Source organism: Ambystoma mexicanum, chromosome 4p, assembly GCF_040938575.1.
Source record: "Ambystoma mexicanum isolate Mex_15411 chromosome 4p, UKY_AmexF1_1, whole genome shotgun sequence".
In the NCBI taxonomy this organism is placed as follows: Eukaryota; Metazoa; Chordata; class Amphibia; order Caudata; family Ambystomatidae; genus Ambystoma; species Ambystoma mexicanum.
In genome coordinates this window covers 162,693,305-162,714,060 of record NC_090927.1, presented here as the reverse complement: position 1 = coordinate 162,714,060, position 20,756 = coordinate 162,693,305, and the positions used below count along the sequence as shown (strand labels likewise).

The 20,756-nt window shown below is 45.7% G+C and overlaps 1 protein-coding gene across 1 annotated transcript in view; it reads right to left on the bottom strand.

Annotated features, from left to right (window-relative positions):
* The window catches only part of LOC138453097 (small ribosomal subunit protein RACK1-like), a 269,185-nt gene that overhangs the window by 64,715 nt on the left and 183,714 nt on the right, over positions 1–20,756 (bottom strand). The gene's annotated exons all lie outside the window — the stretch shown is intronic.

The following is a 20,756-nucleotide window of genomic DNA, read 5'->3' as shown; positions in this document are numbered from 1 at the left end:
TAAACATACATTCTAGGCTTTTCCTTCTCACATGCTTTAACTTTACACTTATAGGGTTCTTACCCTTCTTCCCAGGGTTTCTGTCTCCAGTCTCTATTAACTCCACACCTACATTGTTTAAATGTCTACCATCACTTGTTCATTTCCGTTCTAACCTGTGCTCTTTCATAACATGTTGATCTTGGTACTGGGACGAGTTTCTCTTTATATACTCCCGGTCTCTCTTTACCAGATCATTTATCACATGTTCCCTTTGATTTTCACAGCCCCAACCATTCAGCTTTCTCGTTATGGTTTCATGATTAAGACTGGGACAAGTTGTTTCACGGAAAATAACGATTCCCAGGCGGCCTCCAGCTGCTCCCTATTCCCCCAGTACCTCTCGTGATGTGGTGGGGAATTTGCAGGGATCGGTTCTCGCTCGGGTACTGCTTCTCGCTCTCGACCTCAGCTCTGCATCGGATTCGCTGGTGCTTGGAAGGCATTCAGACCTCCCGTTGTGTTAGTCCCTGCACTGTTCTTTGGGTGGCCTGCCCACCACTCTGCATATGTGGTCATGCCACTACCAAGTACCTTCTCCTTATCCTTCTCTTCTGGTTCGTACCACTTCCCTTGAGGTCCCGTACACTAGATTCTGGCGTCTTGCAATCAGCTTCTCTGCTTCTTTGGAAAATGCGGGCTGCGCGATCTGCTGTGACTCCACCTTCACAACGCATGATGAAGTCACTTCCTGCAGACAATGCACTCTGGAGTATGACATTACAAGGCAAAGGACAAGTGTTACAGCAGTCAGGAATGGACAATTCATAACCGGCGTAATGTTTGCTAATTCGCAGTGCCATTTTCCCCTCATATAAGGGCCGACCCTGATTGGGAGTGCAGTCTACTCCAAAGTGCTCCGTATGCAAGGTGAAGACCAAGAGCTCCCAAGAGAGGAAAGCTCTCCTAATGGCCGATTTGGGATACACAGCTGGCTGGCTGGATAAGGCTTACTAAAACTGTACGCAGGACCCGCTTATTTTAGGTGGCAGAACCCTGCAAGTGCTCTTTACAAATACTTTTGGTTGGGAAAGTCAGGAGAAAGGACTCAACTTTCCCCTGAGACCCTGGACTGGGCCTCACGTTGATTGCAAAGCCAGAAAGCAGTCAAAAACCAGCCTACCCCCTCAAGACACCTTTAGCCGGCTTTTCCATTCTTGACTTACTTCACCATTAGGTCAGCATGCCTACCATCTAGACTGCAGAAAAGCACCTAGAAACCGAGCTTGATGATATTGTGCCCCAAAGATAAGAACCTAAAAAGGTATTTGAAGTGTTTCTGTCCCCCTGGCCCACTTTAAAGTGGGCCAGTGAGCATCTTCTAACCCCACTTATGTACCTTTTTAAAAGGTATCTTCATTAACTTTGACATTATTCTGCTGGAATCTGTGCCTGAGCATCCTAGTCTACAAAGTTGTTAGTTTCATTTAAAGATCCTTGGTTGGACTTTTTTATTTTGGTTCCAAAGCACTATTTTGTATGTTGCACCGATCCTGAAGTGTCTAGCCTGCCTTTTGCCTGTGCTACCCTAAGGGGCAAAGGAGGTATATAACTGTCGGGCTGTGCCGGTTTCACCTTCATGATTGGGTGCACTTCTGGTGTAGTACTAGTGGTATCGTAGGGCTGAGTGGGTGCTTTAGCAACAACTCCTCCTGTACTCCTCAAAAGCTACAGTCATTTCGTGACACTCTTTAAAATAGTAGCTTAGAGCCTTAACCAATGAACCATTGAAGGGTGTCCAGTCAACTCGTCGAAAAAAAACTGGTCGACTGCAATTTGGTCGACGCAATTTGGTCGAAAACCAAATGGTCGAATTTCTTTTTTTATTTATATATTTATTTTTTGGGTTTTCGTTTAGTTAAAAAAGGGGTTTTTAGAGAAAAAAAGGGGGTTGGGGGGGACCCCCCCAAAAAAAAAAAAAAAGGGTTAAAATAAAAATTAAAAAAAATTCGACCATTTGGTTTTCGATCAAATTGGTTCGACCATTTGTCTGGTCGACCAATTTTTTTCGACCAAATAACTGGCAACCCCATTGAAGGCCTGCCTGATGCAAGCCTGTTCTGTTAATGTGGTAGACTAGGCAGATGTCTGCATTCATTGCTCACAGACACAACGTTCTATAAACACACACGTCCGCAAAGTCATTGCAGGTTATCAATCTACAGGCAAATGAGGGAAACCCGTGCATTTGAGTAACTGTTCTTTTTAATGTGTTAAATCCTGTGCATGTATGACTTTAGACGGCAATGACAGTTTATGGCAGACTTGATTTTTAGACAATGGGCCTCATTACAGGTCCAGCAGTAACCCTGCCAGTGCTACCGGCGCATTGCCGCCAGACCCGTGATATTTTACCGGTGCCTGACTGAGATTACAACTGTGGCGGCCCGGGAAGTCAGGCAGCAGCAAAATGTAAGTCCCCATTCACATAGAGTCCCACAGGACTCTATTGGAGTGGGAACATGTGAGCGCCGCTGCGAATGGGGTCGGCGCTTCCATGAAGTGTTTGCCTACCGTGGCCTCTGCGCCCGGCAGGGTAAGACCTGTCAGGCACAGCGGCCATGGCAGGCAAACAAACAGAGTTTGCCGGTCCGGAAACAAGGGTGCCGTTGAGCTTACTGGCACCCTTGTTTCCAGACCGGCAAACATGTAACGAGGCCCAATGAACAGGAACAGCAGGAGATTGCGCAGTTAGGCACTCATTCCAGGTTGACTCTCTCTTGCCTCATCTCGCCCTTTGTCTCCTTCTCCGGTTCCCCAAACATCTATATCTCTTTGGTTGCCTCAGTCTTTCCTGGTTATCTTTTCCTGCATCCATTTACTTCTTTTCTGTCTGCCTCCCACTCCGACAGTATTTTTGTCAATCTTACTTCCATGTTGGACTGGGATCAATGCACAAGCTCGGGCATCAAAAGTGAAAGTGGACCACATTTGCCAAATGCAATTCCTGATATTTCTCCACAAACGGCACTTACTTGAAATAAAGCAGTCTAGCAATAATGTAGGGCAAATGTTGCTTTTAAGTCGAATTGGCTTTTAACTGTGGTCAAGACTACCAGCAACCAGGGGCGTTGCTAGGTTTGTAAAAGATCGGGACTAGAGCCCATATCAAGTTTGGATGTCACATAACTAGATCATATGAAAGCATGCTATACGCTGCTTTTTCCGAGCGTTAATATTGCATACTATACTGCTCATACTCATTTGGAAGTACTGCACTAACATGTAGCTAAACTGCCACTCCAAAGTGTGAATATTCATCGAACAGTGCTAGGTAATACTTTGAGGTTATACAAGTCAAAGAAAAATCTTTGGACAGGACAGCCAAAGGCTTCCTGTGGATTGAGAAATTGTATTTAAGCAGCAGCTGGAAAGCTACCTGTTTCGCACATTACCCAATGGCCATACAGTAGCCTATTGCTGGTTGTTGAACTGTGTAGGGGGTCACAGTGGCATATTGAGTGTTGGTTATAGACTTCTATTTTCAAGAAATAAGAAAAAGGTTGGGAGGAATCCCATCCGTCCCTAACCCTAAAAGGGGTTTCCCTGCCTCAACAAAACTGTGTAACATCTGTGTCAGGATGTTAAAAGAGCGTGCTTTGTCCTATGTCCAAAAACCCTAAACTGACCCTTACGCTCTAAACACAGTATAATGTGTACAAGGGGATTTCTGTAAGCTCTACACTTGTAGCTTTCTTTCAAAGTTTGAAACAAAGTTCCAAGGTGCACAAAAGATAAGGAATGACGCTATACCAGAAAAGGGCTCTTCCCTTCCACTAGATGTCTCCTGGTAGGCTGAAAGTCACTTTATCACAGTTCAAGTTTACTCCAGGGGATGAGTCTTCCCTTTAGTTTCCTTTAGGCATGCAGTTCTTTTGAAGGTTCAGTTTGTCTCATTCTGTATTCTATATTAGTTTAATAAGGGAATAGTCCTTGCCTTTTCCAATCACTGTTCCTTTTTATACGCCTGGGTACTTGCAATGTACTTACTGATTCTTAAAAGGGGTATAGTGTGAGGAACCTGACTGAGGGTGCCCTCAATTCTTTTCCCCCTGTATCCTCCTCTCGGGTGGCCAAGCAAACGCCATCACTCTTGGGTCCTGACCCTGCGGGTGGATATGCAATGGAAGATCAGTAGAATGGTATCCCCCATTTCCTTTTCATAATTAACCCTCTTATCCCTCAAGCCTTTGTAAGCTACTGTCAGCCCTTTCCCTGTCCATTCCTCCAAACTTTCCTCAAGAGACACCAGCAGTGCACTGGGATGAGGAAGAGACCAACTAAGATGCAGCATCCTCATTTTGGTGAGGCAAACACACATCAGCCTCATTTTGTTAATAGAGACAAAGATCAGCCTCACTTTGTTAAAGCAGACCCATATAAGCCTCTGCGGTGTACTGGGACGACGTGAGGAAAGCATGAGTAATGCAGAACTACTGTTCTAATGGTAAGCAGTCTTGTCTTTCCTGGACTTATCATGGTGGCAGGAACTTTAAAACCCAACCTCCTTTGGTAAGTGTAGTCAGCTGTGGCAGCGAGAACAGCTCTTGAGGCAGAGGCAGCTCTGGAAGAAGGTGGGTACAGGCAGCAGTGGTGTGGCCAGCCGAGCACTCAAGACCCAGAAAATAATGCAGCGTTCATGCAGCAGAGGGCAGAGCTGAAGGACGCTGGAGGTTGGTGGCAGATCAAAGGAAAGACACCAGCGTGACAGAGCGAAGTGGTCAAGCAGGTCTCAAGCTGCAGGAGCAGCATTGCTGGGTGTGCAGAGCCACAGAGAGCTGCAAGGAGCAGAGACAAGGTACTGCATGGGAAGGAGGAAACTCGTGGTGGTCGAGGACCTCGCAACACAGCCGTAAGCTCTGACCGGTGAGTGAATCCAGATGGGGAAACACCGGGTTGGCAGGCAAATATGTAACGCAAGCAACGAACATTGATTTAAGTGGAATCAAGCATTTCTATGAATTATGAGTGAAGCGAAAGTAAATATTAGCATTTGTGAATGCCGAACAAAGTGACAACTAAGTACTTTTTTTTTTTTAATGCTGAACAAAGTGAAAGCAATTAGAAAAATCTTTAAATATCGAACCGAGAGAAAGCAAGTGTTGAGCAATCTTGAAAATTAAACTGAGTGAAAGAAAGGTTGAGAATATGAACAAAAGCCAAAAAGTAAAATTAAAGGAACTGCATATTATGCATAGTGGCAAGAGCCAGAGAAGACAAGAAGGGGATTGTTGTATGATGGCACTTGTGAATATTGAGTGGGGTGAAAGAAAGGTGGTGGATTTGTCTGATACCATGAACTGTATTATCTGAGACAAGTATTGGCAAGGACCAGGAAATACCAAGAAAGGTATAATGGGAGCAAACTAACATTGGCAACAATCAAAAAAGTTCAGGAAAAGCGTAACAGGTGCATTGCGATCAACCAAGCCACTCTGTAGTGTCTGGAGGGTGTAACACAGGTGGAGAAATCACAGAGTACTGTCAAGCGAACACAGTGGCCTAATGTTAATGGAAAAGTAGCAAGGAAGGGGAACCGGTTGCGTGACATGTAATGGGTGGATTGTGGGGTCGAACAACTACGCCTAGACCGAGTGCAACCCCAGATGGAAAAGTCAATGAAAGTACCTAAGGTGAAAGCAGTGGCATAGTGTTAATGGAAAAGCAGACAAGAAAGGGCATTGGTTGTGTGACCTGTAATGAGTGGACCGTGTGGTCTGACAACTGTGCCTAGACCGAGTTCACATCAGTATGGAAAAGCCACTGAAAACACTCATAAAGAAACTTCTGTTTATGCTACAATAAAAAATAACGCTTAGATGATTTTGAACTTAAGAAACTTGTGTTTATACTACCATAAACGATTGAGAACTGGAGAAATCAAGCTGCCTATATGAACTGGTGAAAAGTACCAATAGTATAAGAGCTGGGAAACGTCCCAAGGAATAGTGTTTTGTTTATCATTTACATTTTATTGTAAATAAAAAGCTGCAGCCATACAACAAAAATTGTCAGGTAAATATACAACAATGAAATGGCAGCAAAAATATAAGTTGCAACCCGTTCCAGCACAGGAAGAAAAATGAACAAAAGAGAGAAAACATACAAAAATAATGCATATAAAATGAAAATAAATTATAAAGCAACAACAAACTGAGCGCAGGGCATGGGATGGTGCAGTAAGCATAATTAGCTAGACACAATGCACACAGGATAAAAACCTCATAACAATGTAAAGGACATCATATCATGTGGTTTATGATGTAGGCCAGGGTTGTCATTTTCGGCTACAAACCAGATGAGGTGTTCCCATTCAATAAGAAATCCGAACATCTCGCCCTTTAAGGTAGCTTACATTTTACACATGGCCACAATAAACCACAGTTCTAATCACCATTCCCAAATGTCTGGTGAGGAGGGTGATTTCCAATTTTGTGCTAGTACAACTTTAGCTGCAACTAGGAAATGCGTGAGCAACTAGGCGATTTTGATGGACAACTTATAATGCCCCTCAAGATCTTCATTCCTTAGGAGTAGTACCATGGGTTCTAAGGGGAGCTCTGCTCGTGATTCTTTGAATTTGGGCTAATACCTCTTTGCAGTAAGACTGAATTACTGCACAGTTTCACCAGACATGAAAGGAACCTTGGAGACCGTAGGATTAATCTTATGGAGTCGTGAGGGAGAAACCAAGGAAAAAACTGTTTATAGTGATTTTCTTTTAGGAGCACACGCCTTGAGGACTTAGCGGCTCTGGCCCATAGATAGTACCATGAAAGCTCCCCTATAGGGGGCATTCATCTCCACCTCCCAGCGCCGAAGGGGCTTAAAACGGCAGACATTAAGGCAATATAATGACAAGACCCTACGAGAAGGGGGATCCCTGATGAACAAGTCTTCAAACAGTGTGGTAACCCGCTTAGAGCCCTGGGACACCATTGTGCTGGAAGCCCAGCGGCGAAGTTAGATATAGGTGTATTTATCTATATATCGAACCATAAAAAGGTGCTTACATTGATCAAAGGTCAGGGGATGCTCAGATCCCAAAAGCTGTCCTAAGTGCTCCACCCATCCCCCTCAAATCACCTAGCTAACTGAAGCAGAGGTAAGCCAGGTAGAAATTCTGCGGTGTTCCAAATACAAGTCAGGGGGGAGGGGAACGTAGTCCCTTGGTACTTTCGAGACACTTTGTCCCAATACTTAGTCAGGACCCTAGTCAGTGGGAGAATGCTAGAGACTTTTTTGTGGAGTAAGGGCGATCTCCAACACCAGTCATGCAAGGAGACCTGAATCTTTTAGATATTCAACCAATGTTTAGGTTTTTGAGCGGCATTCATACTTTCAAACAAGGGGGCCAACTATGTCTGGGATTCCCAGGCCCCTTTTATCTTTTGCCATCAGTAATGTGCAACGAGGAACTTGCGTGAATTTCTTAGCCCAGATGAAGATGGAATATTGCAATTCCTGAAGCAGCTGCTTGGGAACACAAATCGGGGGGCCTGAAAGACGTACAACAGTCTAGGTACTAATGTAATTTTGAGGGCTGTGACCCGCCCCAGCCATGAGATATCCGATTGAGCCCACCAGATCAAATCCACCTTAGAAGAAGAAGAGGTCCGGGATATTTTGCATGTAAAGCTGAGAGTGCGAAGAGGCAATCCGAACACCGAGATACTTAAGGGATGCCTCCGACCACTGAAATTCTAAGGACTTCTGGAGTTCCTGCTTTGTCTCAGGGCTCACATATATAGTGGATTTAGAGTAATTACATTTGAACAATGGAAACCCGATGGAATGAATCCAGTAAACAGGCTATATGGGGTAATGTAGTTCTGGAGGCAATGCATATAAAAAAAGAAAGTCATCAGCATAAAGCGCAACCTTAAGTTGATATCCGGCTATATTAATGCCACGGATATCCTCTGCCAAAGGCTCCATCCACAACGCAAATAACAAAGGAGACAACAGGCATCCCTAGCGAGTTCACCTAGAGAAAGCAAGCAGCTCAGATAAAGCTCTGTTCAGTTTAATATGAGTGGTCGGGTGAACAAAATTAGCTTGTATCATTTTAATAAATAATGGACCGAAACCAAATCCCCTTAGTACCCCTAACAAGTGTGACCAATACATGCGGTCAAATGCTGCATAGATAGCACTATGGATAGCACCGCAAATTCTTGATTATGCCTCCTTGAATACGCGACGGTCCATACATGTATTATAAAAATGTACTGTGTAGCCATCGGATCCTAGGGCTTTATTGTTCGGGAGAGAACATATAACCTAGGTGACATCATCTAGCGTAATCAGGCCCCCAAGCTTCCGACGAGCTTCAGCGGAGACGGAAGATAGGTCTGCCTCTCTAAACACTTCCTGGGCTGCAATGTCCCAATTGTCTACACCAAAAAGGGACTTATAGTATTCTACTAAAATGCTCATTTGGGAATTTTCGTCCTCCTTGAACTGGCTAGTCCTATCTCGCAGCTTAACAATAGTATTTCTAGCTTTCTGGGCCTTCAGTTTGTATGCAAGGAGGCGAGAAGCCTTGTTGGAGGTGCTAATGTAGAACTGATTTATCTGGAGCAGCTTGTGAGAAATGTGTGATAGCCATAGGGCTTTAACTTCAGCCCTAGCGACCTGGAGTTGCCTGTAAATCCTTCGGGGACCCCCTCCCTTTTATATGGTAAGGCCAATTCTTCCACAGGCTTCTCTACCTACCCTCTGGGACCGTAGAAGCCAGGCTAATAATACCCTATCCCCGCAAAGTGGGCTTCAGCGCATCCCAAATAGTTCTAATGTACCTGTCCTGAGTAAGAGTTTCTCGAAAGTACAAAGCTATTTGTTCCGAGATGGGGGTGCTAAAAGCAGCATCAGTAAGTAGGGAATCATTTCATTTCTATACGAAAGCCTTCCAAGCCCTTTGCACCAGCACCCAAAGAGTGGGATACCAGAAAGAAATCGATCCTGTATTGACTATGCTGAACATGGAAAAAGTGGCTATAATCCCTTTCCTGGGGATGCTGCGACCTCCAAATGTAGGTCCTGAATTGCTTTCTTAAGAGACTCAGACCTGGATGCAGCGGGCACCCCGGCCAGAGCAGACCTGTCCAGCAAGGATCAAGTTAAAAGCCCCACTCACTATAAGCTCCCCCATCTGGAACTGAGCAATATGAGCAAATGTCCGGCAATAAAACACCTCCTGGGAGCGATTGGGACCATTAATAGAGAACAAGTTATCATCCACATTTCCAATGCAAATATGAAGGCACTGATACCTCCCTTGTGGATCTTTGGTAGACTTGACCAACGTAAACTTCAAAGAGTGAACAAACAAGGTAGCCAAACCAGCTCGCTTAGCTGGGGGGATGCAAAATAATGGCGCAGGAACCACCTAGAGCAAAGCGTAGGCCAATCCGCATGTACTAAGTGCGTCACCTGTAGCAAGACAATATTAGCAAGACAATATCAGCTTTCAGTTCCAGCAGCTTGGCCAGCGCGCTCTCTTTTCCTGGGAGAATTGAGGCCTTGCACATTCAACAATACCACCTTGAGATCACCCATTCATATCAAGAATACATTCCTCAATATTGCCCAACAGCATACCCACATCCTAGTCCCAGGTGGAGAGAAGCCCCCGAGCATGAGCACAATGAACCGCTTCTGGATGACAAACATCTGGACAGAAAGTACTACCAACATGAAAAACCCTGCACTGCAGAAACAAAAAATGTAAAACCAAAAGAACCCAATCCGAAAACCTAGAGGAAACATCCCGTATGGGACGGTCATCAGGTCAGAGCAAACCCAATGGAGGCGGGTACTACAGCTGCCCTGCCCGGTAATATGTGAATGCCACAATATTAAGCCGTCTCATAGGTGCATTCGGTACAGGCTAACAAAGAAAAAAACACAAGTAACTGTTCCCAAGCAACAAGCCTGGAACATTGATAAGAAGGTGAAAACAGCCAGAACATCTCGAGTCGGTTCGCCAGAGCCCCCGCTTCTTTCACGTCTGTCCATAGAGGGCCATCAGCGATCCCTCTTCCTGCTTTTCTGAGAACGCATCGCAGACCAGTCTTTCTGGAGGGCATTGTGCCCGGGGTTGTCTGGGAGCTGAAGCTCTGCACAAGGGATCGTTAACACTTCTAGTGCCACAGCCAGAGTGACAAATTGGTGCTGGGTCCCCTCATAGCTAAACATAATGCGGAATGGGTATCCTCATCTGTATTGAATGTCCTTTAGCAGCCATTGGGTGAGTGGCCTCATTTGCCAATGCATCTGGATCATCCTCTGTGCTCGATCTTGAAATATCTGGAGGCCGGTGTTCCTCTAAAACGAATATTCCCCTGCGCCCTGGCCTCCCGGGAAAATTAGCTCCTTGGTTTTGAAATAGTGGACTCTAGCCAGCACGTCGGGGAGAAGATTCTACCATTGCTAGAAGTTTGAGAAAACCCTATGCGTTCCATCCAGAGGCAGATTTGCCTGCTCATCATCCCCAGGATACTGCAGAATAGGTCCACCACATATGCCTACAAGTCCCGGTCGAGGACTTCTCACGGGATACCGCAAATCTCGATATTTCTTCTGGAGCGATTTTCTGTATCTTCGAGATGCTCTTCCGTAGCCCATTTATGCCTCTCCATTGCCGCCACGCACTGTTCCAACTGGTCCTGTGAGTTAGCTTGATCTTAGAAAGCTGTCTCGAGATAATTCAGCCGGTGCACAGCCAGATGGACATTGTTCGCTAGCTCCTGGAATGAGCCTTTCAGCTCCCGCAGGGTAGAGGCCATCTCCTTTTGGATAGATTGCAATAGCTGTGCAATGTCCCCCCTTAGTGGCCGGCTGCAAATCATGATTCAGTGCAGGCGACAAATCCATGCCTAATGACCCAGCTGCACTTGATTTAGAGGATTGCAACATGTTCTTAATGGAGGTTCTCCTCTGAAACTTGAGGAGAACCATCTCTGGTTCTGGAAGCACCTCAAGACCTTCCTCTTTGCTTCGGCTTCCTCTCCTCCTCTCCACTGCTGATCTGCTGGGTGAATCTGATACTGCACTGGTTACCTGGCTACCCTCTGATCTAGGACCCAGGTCCCTCCATCCTGCAAGTTGCACACCTGCACTGCCCCCCTGGCAACCCTTGCACTCTGGGACTGTTTCTGTATCCCTACAGCCCCTACTAGCACTTAACACCTGATGTCTGCACTTTTATTTATTTGTCTTTATTTATTTATTTTGCTGTTATCCTATGTACTGCACTGTCTCTTCTCCTTTCCCCCTGCACTTTCCCCTTCCTCCCCCTAGCCTGCATTTGCGTGATCTCAATTTCACCTGGCCTAGTAGGATTGTTGTCTCGGTCTTCCCTCTGTTTCCCATCCCTTGCCTCGTCGCGCCTTGAAACACTTATGATATGGCATTTATAACGCGCCTATACACATCAGGCTTTTCTTTTGATTTGCTGGACTTCACAGCCAGGGTGTGTTTGACTGACACCTATGAGCCCAACACCCAAGGGGGTGGGGGGCGCAGGTGTTGCAGCAAGGCTTCAATATACAGGCCAAGGGGCAAGGATAACACCAAGTAAGCCAGGGAATATTCCAATGAAAGGGTGCATCCAAGTATAACCTGCACTCCTCAGTTGCCGCCTATTCCACAAAAAGGCACAGGACCACAACACCCAGAATTATGGCTTCATCAAGTCCTCCAACGGAAGAGTAAAGTTGCGAGGAACAATATCCCAGGCAATGTTGCACAATCCGAAATACCAAGTAAGGGCAGCAGCCCCACAGTCCGCTATACACTTATAGCCAAGAGCTCCAAAATTGAGGTCACCAAGTTTGATGCACAACTGGCATACACTCAACAGTAGGTTTTCTGCTCCAGGACTACAGGGTCAGTAAGCTCTCCTGTTTCACATCAAACCCAGTAGTGTGTTGGGCTCTCGGTAAAATCCTCCTATATTGCACACGCAGGCGTCCTGGGTAAAGCTGCCATTCCTGAGCCACAGCCCTGGCACCAGGTCGGTGCAGAATGGCCGAGAGATGCCCAGATGATAAGCGCCGGGTCTGTGAGGCCAGCGAGCAGCAAGCCTCTGATGCATCCCGCTACGCCACCCATGCCGCTGCCAGTGTCTGATGCTTGGGCCAAACGGTAACACAGGCTTAGACTACGGCTCCCGCTCCACACTGCTGTCAGTTCCGGGAGGTTTGCTCACAAAGTCACCAGCTCCGTCCTTCCTCCTCCAATTTCTCCAATCCAGCACTTCACCAAGGGGCACCACAGTAGTCGGGCACACTCCACTTTGAGGAAGAGCGACCATCTTAAGCTGCCAGGCCACCCTCACGTCCGGAAATTCCACCAAAAACTGTGCGCACTGGAGGGACAATCGCAGCAAAATCACGCCAGTACCAGCTTCAAAGCTTCTAAAACTATTATTGCGGCCATGGGGCACCATGAGGCTGCACATGCAACAGCAGGACTGAGGAGCTCACAGGTCTCATGAGGCCCCCCGAAATTGTGTTGTTTTGAAAAGCAGGAAGAATTGAACTCTTGGGAAAGGGAACCTTTATACCTTGTGAACTGTTTTGAATTTGGGGAAGTGGAAGTTTATTACAAGCCAAGAGCAGGAAGAAGCTCTGAACTTTACTTTGAACACTATTAATTTTGATGCCGACATACCTACACATTGTATACAGTTAGACGTGAGGGCAAGTATAGATTTTGGACACAGACAGACATTTGCTTTTGACTTTCTGACACAAACTATCTTTAGTTTTCTTTAGGTAGGGAAATCCCACCTTAGTATAGGGTAAAATAGGCCTTACTCCACCCTGCATTTTTTAGCCAATACAAGTGTGTGAAGGAAATTTGAACCTATTGTCTATGTCTACGTCATGATGCCTTTATAATGTGTCTTCCATTTTGTATTCATTCTCACTGTTTCCCGGTTTTAGGTTTACTTTTCTTGTTAATCCTTGTTTACTCTCCTGCCAGGATATTGCCACTGAGTTTTTCTGCGGGTCCCAGACTCACCGTTTGCCCGGTTCACTATCCTACGAGGGACTTTCTGTTCTCCACTCTTTCTTTCATCCAAGAAATAATGCTTCTCCAATACTAGATAACTGACCCTTTCTTAGCAATGTTCTCATTTGTGTCAACTCCTCTTTCCAACCATTGGGCCACCAACCCTTTTTTAACAGTGTTCGTATTTGTATCAATGTCCCTTTCCAAATATTGGAGCACCGACCCTTTAACACTTTTCGTATGTGATTTAGTTTCTTTAATGGTTTTAATAGGGCTCTCTTGTACTGTTAATGCAGCGCTGTATTCACCCGCAACTGCCCCAGTAACCCATTCATTCTTCCTGGGCTAAACGGAAGGTTTTGGTGTCCCTAGCATCTTTCCTTCATCTCTTTGGGTCCAGTGACTGGGCTTGTGCGTCCTGTCAGACGGTTAGCTCTCACTTTGTCTTCGTGTGGCTCCAGGTGCCCGTGGCCATAATGCTGTGCACCTCTTTCAGCTCAGTCTCCCTGCATGCTGTTCCTGTCAGCCTCCATGCTGCTTCTCACAGACTGCTCCCCTCTGGAATTCTGACCGGCCCCAGAAAATGTTGCAAACAGCTCCAGTCTCTGCCTGTCTCTCTTATATTCTGGTTGGCTGTGTGTTTTAAACTTCCTGGCATGAGTTAATTTCCAAAGACTAGAAAACAGCGTTTGCTTACCGCTTCTGGTCATCCTGATGGTTCCATCCCTCTTCCTTGTCTCAGCACCTTAAAAGGGAAGGAGGTGAGGTAAATAGGGTTGTTAGCCAGAAACAATTGGGAATTCATTTTCTGTGTCACAATAAGCCATACAGGCATGTTGTAAAGGCAAATGGGTGTCATTAGGAATTGCATCTGAAGGATTATTTTTACTCCGTTTTTTCATGCCTCGCTGGAATTTGTCCTCCCCTACGTGGTCCTCCTGCAGATAGCCACCCCGAGGACCAGAGCCAGGTAGCTTCTGCCTTTCCCTGGCCACGTAAGAGAAGCTTCCCTCCAGAGAATCAGTGATGCTGTTGCTAGATTCGGCACCGCTGACAAACTGACAGGGGATAGCTAGTGGGACATAATTAATTTAATTATACAATGTAGCAAGCGGGTGCAGTGAGTGAGCCTGAACTTGACCAGTTGGGTACGAGGGGCATTCTTCCCCCGTGAGATAATTTTTGAGGAAAAACCCTCTCAATGATCTAAAGGGCTACCGAATACTGTACCGCTAATAAGCTGTGGCCAGCAGGCAGGATACAAATACCGAATATAACAAACAATTGAGTAAAGCATTTCCAATTTCAAAATAGCTTTTTAAACAAAGACATTTGTGGATTTATTCCATTGCCGAAGTGAGAAATACAGCATGGACAGAACATACTGCAGTAAAAATGTAAAACGTATTACCAATTCCAACGTAAATTAGCCAATTGGTAACACATATAAATTCAAAGATGCATAATACAAAACAAATATGATTCTTTGCAACAACTGTGAACTGTACACAGATACTGTATTGGGTTCCTATAGAAACCAATTAAAACAAACCATATCAAATATAATTTAACAAACTGAATAATATCACAATCTCAAATAACTTAATTTTCCATTTTAACTAGTAAAAAGGAAGGGATTGCCTTCGTGCGTGCATGACAGCAAACGATCATGGCCTATAGTGCCCTGTTGCTTCTAGAAGCTAGGACTGAGCTCAATAAATACAATAATTATTATAATTATAATAATAGAGCAGCAAGAGTTCAATTGTCGTGTCGTGCACGGCTAATATACTGAGGTGATATTTTACAAGTTTAGTTGCTACATGTTGGGGGCACTTTATTGTGTGTAATACAGAAAAAAGGTTCTCTATCCTTTAGGGCAATGTAGCATTCGGTTCTGTTGTATCACCTGCAACCAAATTCGCTTGACAGTGCAGTCATTCCCACTGTGTTGAATCTGATGATGTCATCACTCCTTTCATGTGGCCAGGGGATGACAGCCACTACCTGATCCTGAACCTGAGGGTGGCTATGCAAGGGGAAGTCACCTTTGGAGGGATGTACAGGAATTGTCAGATGAGACATGGTATGTGTTAGGGAGAATTTTCAGTTTAGTGCCAAATTCCTCACACCTTAGAGACCTCCAGCTCTTTTGTTAAATTTTGGGACTTTGAACTTTTAAATTCTATGCGTTTTCTGTCTGCTTCTCTTTTCGTTATGGAGTCTGACAAACTCCACAGGCATCATCTTTTACATTGTGTCATACAGCACCTTCAGTGCAGTGGCACAGGGAAGTCTTTCAGATTTCCCAAGGTTTAAAAACCTTCTCTGGGATAAACTACTGTTTCCTAGAGCAGTAAAGTAAAATTTATTTTACTTACCGTTGTAATTTTCTTGACCCAGCACACAATATCTTACAATAGAGTGCTGGAGGGGTTACTTAGTATCTCCTTTGTCTAGATGTGCATGTAACATTTTTATGTTACCCTTTCCTCACAGAATGGCTGGTGGCAGTGGTTTCGCAGCTCCAGTAACGCTAATCCCAGGAGCCATCTTTTTCAAAATGGCCCAGAGCCATCTTTGACAAAATGGTCCCCAGTCTTCTTTTTTCACCATGTCTTTGTGGAAAGGCCTTCGAGAGATTTTCTCTGCACGCCAAACCAGGTTTAGTCTCTTTGTTCATTTCGCCTTTGGCGGGCTTCAGGAGTGAAACCCGCCTCTGGCTCCAGAGTGTCTGGGGTAGGCAGGAAGTGAGGGAGGTACCCAAAACTCCCTGTGCTTAGTCTCCTGGGAGACCCAAATGCACTCTGTGGTGATTGGCTGGCTGACTGTCCGGCAAGGGCAGCCACCCTGTTGGGTGAGTGACAACTAGGCTGGAATGAATGGGAGACAACTGAATAAAAGGCAAGTCTTTTGGCTTCGAAGGCAGAGTCGACCACTGGACGAAGAAACCAAAGAAGAGCTTGAAGAGGACGCCTGCTGCAACTCCTGGACCATTGGTTTGACTGGTGAAGCCCTGCTGCAGTGCCGAAACACCAAGCTTGCATCAACAGAGAAGCCCCTGCAAGGACGACTTCTCCCTTTGAATTGGTGGGACCAATCAACTCCAAAGTAAGCCACCTGGCAACCCATCTCGGAGCTGGTTGAATTTCCTCAGAGTTGCTGCAGGAAACCGTATAGCCAGGGAGAGGTACACCAGATTGTGTGCATTACTTTTAAGCTAGCCTAAAGCTTTTGGAAGATCCTCCGGACTCCCACGAAGCAGGACTGACCAAGCCTGAGCCCCTTCAGCAGAGTGTGGGACCCCAGAAGCGAGGACAGTCCACCTTGACAGCCAGGAACCGCGTTGTTGCTATTTGTGGTAGCAGAAATGCGAAACAGCCACTGAACGTGAAGTTTGCCGGTTGTGGCTTTTGGCAGTCCCAGTGCATTGCAGGAGTCCCTCAACGTCCTCCCTCTTGTCCCCATGACTGAGGCCCAGGAACAGTGAGACCTGCAGAGCTGCAGAGGACCAGAAGTCATCAGCTGCATCTTTTCTTCTTTACCAAGGTACTGTAAAACAAGTCTAAGAGAACTTACCTCTTACTGTAGAAGTGCTTGTAACTTCCACAACTCACACGTCTAATCAGCTTGTGGTCCTATATTTGATGCTTCTTTTCATCAAAGACTCCTAAGAACTTGTGCAAAGACCTTTCCATGTACTTACCAGAAGGGCTTTACCCTAGCCAAGATTTTTACCATTGACTTTGGCTTAGCCTATTGAATTGAATGACTCTTCTAGTGAACTCAAAGTATCTGCACTGCTTAGGAATATTTGTGGTCTTTTGTGTTCCAATAACCTTTTTCTTTTACCAACTTTTAAAGAGTGTTCTGAATGCCAACAGTAAGATATTAATGTCCCCAGCACCCTTGTTACTGAAGTCACCTGTGGGTGTAGGATGTGTCTGTGGGCCATCCCAAAAGGGTCTTGCCTGATTCAGAAACTCAAAGTGTACAGTACTGAAGTACATTTGTGTGTTAATATTCCATTTCTCCCTTCTAAAGAAGGATTTATAACTGACTGATAAATTAATATTTGTTCATGTAAGAAACCTTGAGTGTAAGAGTTTATTTGAATACCTGTAACTGTGAATCTTTTTGTAACTCCACTACAGCTCACATTTCCCCTCTTGGGATAAGCCTGGCTGCTCAACACGCTACCAACACTGTGTAGTACAAGCTTATACCAAAGGTTGGGTTGCCTATACCTGTAGTCATAGTTGTTTGTAGTGTTCCCAGAGGGTACTGCATTCAAACTTTGCCTGACATTATCCCTCCTTTCATTTTAGGGATATCTCCTCCATTCCCCACGCCTTGATGGCATATTGTGATAGCTCCCTACAATATCTTGCAACAGCTGAAAGAACTTGTGAACATTTTTCACCTCGTACAACAGCATGCAAGGAGACGAAGTGGAGGGCTGCCATGAGAAAGAGTGTGGACCATAATGTGCAGTCTTGTGTTATGAAGAATGTGATTGGTCCAAGACATCTCCCAGCATGGAGGCGGGAGTTTAAATCAGCCGTGCTGAAAGATGGAGAGAACTTCTTTTTCCAAAGGTTGACGTGGAAACAGACGGGCGACACAGGTTGCAGTATGTAACAGACGGCGTTCCAATCCGGGAGGGTACCCCGAATGCAGTAGAGTAGCAGTAGCAAGAGAGGGAGCCGACCCAAGCACTCTTGGCCAGTCGGGCAAACCAGGAGGCAGAGGGAACGGAGAGCCATGATCGCAGAGCACTGCCAATGAGAAGAGAAGTGCGGAAAACAGCTCCAGACCGGCCGCGTAGCGAAGCATTTCCGGTTGGCAGTAGAAACGCTAGACGAAGAAGGAAGTCACGGCAGGAACAGTAAGCCAGGACAGGCTTCATTACGAAACGTGAATGCTCTGTGCTGCAGACTTGGGAAAGCTTCACGAGTCCAGCAAATTCCAAGGTGAGTACCCGAATACGTATGTGTGGAGTGAAAGAACGTATACGTTACCAGTGCGCACATAGGGAAGACAGGGACACCAAAATGGAGACAAAGACACCCTGAAAGAATGAATTAATTGTCGGCCATTAAAATAATCCTCATTGTAATCATTGTCATCTTCATAGTCACAGGATTTTGCAGTGAATTAACTTAGGGCAGCCTCATACCTGCTTGTGCTGAGTGACAAGGAGAGACTGAATCCTAAAGTCCTGGCAGGAGAGTTTTTCAGGCTAACTGCGGACCTGGAATTCACACATAAAGAGTGTAAAGGTACTATACTAGAGAACCTGGCAGGAAAGCATACCAGCTGCTTTGCGTGTCTGGGACCTGCACTCAAATTATCTAAAGTAACTGAATGAGCGGGACTTCCTTCCCTCTTTCCCTTCCCTGCTAATCACTGCACTGCCGCTGTGACCGGTGGCCTGATCCTCATGAATCCCACAGGATCACAGGCCCTTCCTCCCAGTCAATACCAGCACCCGTCCCCCCACAGCACTGCCCTACGGGCCCCTGCTTGGTGGCTCCACATCCCAACCTTGAGAGTCGCCTGTACTAACACTTCGCCTGAGGTGCTCCTCCTTGGTTCCCCTTAGCACTTCCCTCCCGGGCCCCCTTCCAGCAGTTTTCCATTCCCCTACCCCTCCTTCTTTCCCCATACCCTGCCCTTCTCCTCAATGCACTTGCATGGCCGAATGCCACAACTCCTAGTAGGACCACGACTGTATATTTACTGTTTTTGCCACTGTTATTATTTGCCCTGTTCCCTTCCTATTTAGCCTTGTGGCACTTTGAAACACAATTCTGCTGTATAAAGCACCTTACAAATAAAATAAAAATTGTAACTAAAGAAAACCGAGAAGTGGAGAATACCAGGTGTTTTACGAGTCTGGGACACGTACCCAAGTTGTGTTATCTGGAAAAAGAGTCCCAAGGAAGACCCATGCCCTTAGGATCTGAGTAGTATTGAGTGTGGAGAGAAACCTTGAAAAGGGAGTCATTCCCCCTTGAGTGAATTGTGACACCAATTGGGGGGAGTTATCCTCTTGGGTTATAAAGAACTTGGTTATTCTTTTGAACTTTTGTTTTAGCTGGAGAGAACCCCTGGGAAGGGAATCATTCCCCTGGAACTGTGAACATTATCTATTGGGAACTTTTGTTGGAGTTGAACATTTGCGCACTTTCAGAGCCCAAGACAATACCCTTGACACCTTAGAGTATGTTTTAGAATGAGAGGGCTAGGATAGAATTTCTGGACACATGACATTTTTGCTTTGGACATCTTGACACCTGACAGACCCTTGGTTTCGGTTGAGGGTGTCAAATACCGCCTAGATTAGGGACAGTGAAGTATTTTCCAATCTTCTTTATTATTTAATAAAGGTTTATGCAATCACCATGAGTTTGCTGTGTTCGTATCTCATTCCTGTTTCCTCACACCACATATGTCGTAAAGGTCATAAGTCAATGCTGTTGTTTGGTGTACAGCAACATTATAATGCTGATGCCTTGGTTAGCACTGCCTGCAGTAATGAACATTATAGTGGCTGACCAAGCACATTTCACTGACCCTCAAGCGATGCCATCACATGTACTACAAACTACATAACATTGATGCAGCTCAGTAAAGGGGGCACCAGCAGAGCAGTGAGTGGCGCAGACATGACTCTACTTGCAGAATGCAGTGCTTAGCACAGTCCATTATTGAAATATGAACATGTAGGGCTGTCATCCTTAAACATTGCAGTCTGTGGGCCAGTCACCAGTACACAATATTAGCTAAATCTGTTCCTGTCCTCAAGACCATTAAAGAACAAGTATTGGCAAAGCCAATAAGGCCATCTTTGCAAAGGTAGGGGGCGGGGGTGTTACTGCTACATTTGCCTTGACCGATCCGTTGTATTTGCTGATGCTTGCTGTGGTATACCAGAACAGAGCTGCTGTGAGAGTCATACGTTGTCCGACTGCATAAGTTACTAGTTCTGGTTGCGTGTGTCCCCCATGACTGCTGTTCCCCACTGGAAGGCTGTTAGACACTGTGGCTAAAGCAAGTATTGAGTTTTGGTGATAAAGGGGAGGCTCACATTGAGTTAAATACACCGTGTGCCATGCGTTACTGATCACAAAAGCATTTATCACATGGAAGCGATAATGGCTGCCACAGCTGGCCGGCCTTACTGCCTGATAACGACCTGACACTTGCCAAGCAAGGGGATTACCGAGGGTGGTGTGTGATTACCAGGTGCATAAAGGACACTAACTGCCATTACTGCCATTACTGCTGTTCTCTTCCCAAAATAATAGCGGTTGTTAACACGCTCAAATTGAGGGTAAAAACAACACAAGAAGAAAAAAGGGGTTCAGAAAGAGAACCGGTCAAAGGAGTGTTCACAACAGACTGATTCAAAGCAGGGGCACAGAGAGGCAAGCGTGGTGGGAGAGGAAGCAGTCTGGGAAAAGGGAAAGCAGAGTATTCAGAGGAGGAGAGCAGGTAAGATGGTGGCATAGTGAATCTGGATGGTGAAAGCTCCTCTGCCTGGCAGATTCTTGCCCGCTGACCATTGTCCGTGAACTAAATGGTAACTTAAGTGGATTCTGTGCCAGTTCTCTAAATCGAAGTCATAGTGACTAAACTCAACTACAGAGTGTAACCACAAGGCGCAGGACTATAAGGAAAGGGCTTGT